This window comes from Psammomys obesus, unplaced genomic scaffold (assembly GCF_907164565.1).
Source record: "Psammomys obesus unplaced genomic scaffold, mPsaObe1.curated_primary_1811, whole genome shotgun sequence".
In the NCBI taxonomy this organism is placed as follows: domain Eukaryota; kingdom Metazoa; phylum Chordata; class Mammalia; order Rodentia; family Muridae; genus Psammomys; species Psammomys obesus.
The window spans coordinates 2970302-2971046 of record NW_026586550.1 but is presented as its reverse complement, the minus strand read 5'-3'; the positions used below and the strand labels follow the sequence as shown (position 1 = coordinate 2971046).

Genomic DNA, 745 nt, shown 5'->3' with positions numbered 1-745 from the left:
GCTCTGCTCATACAGGGGTCATCTCTGGCACGCTCTGCCCCTCCAGGCCTGCTCTGTTCGATTGGTGGCCTTTACAGGCTAGCTTCTTGTCTGGGCCCATGGCACTGGTGTGGGGGTTTTCTCAGGCTTGCTCTTGGCCCCATGTGAAGGTTGCCTGTGTCAGGCTCACTCCTGCCCAGGGTCCACAGTCCCAGGCAGGGATTCTCTAATCTCCAGCTTGTTCCCCATCCTGGGCCAGACTGGTAGTCACCTCAGGCTCTATTTTTCAGGGAATGTTAGGCTACTAATCATTCAGATGTTCATAGGGCAGATCACTGAGCATAGACACAGCCTCTGTCCTCTCTGCCACCTACTGACAGACACACGTGCAAAGCCTCTAGGGGCAGGGGATTTTGATTTTTGATAAGTAAAAAATCTTAGTGATTTTGAAATCTTAGTCGCTGGAAGAGAGAGGAATGTCAAAAAGTGGTGAACAGCTCTGCTTGCCAAAATAGATTCTACTTATCATTTCATATTATGCATAAACCTCTAGAATGGACGATTTAGTTATACAAATGTAAATCAAGAGTTTGTGGGTAGGACCTACTTGCAGGAAAAATGTAGAATATTGTATCTGGTGACATGAGTTGGAATACTGCCTTAAGCCCAGGCCATGTTACCTAGGTTTTGCTTTGTGATTCTCTGTCTCTGTTTCTCTCTTTCTGTGTGTGCCTGCATGCACATGAATTATGAATTTTGAGTCTGT

General features: G+C 46.4%; 1 pseudogene; it reads right to left on the bottom strand.

Annotated features, from left to right (window-relative positions):
- Positions 1 to 271: 271 nt before the first annotated feature.
- On the bottom strand, positions 272 to 387 carry LOC129672641 (small nucleolar RNA SNORA17; annotated as a pseudogene).
- Between the last annotated feature and the right edge of the window lie 358 nt (positions 388 to 745).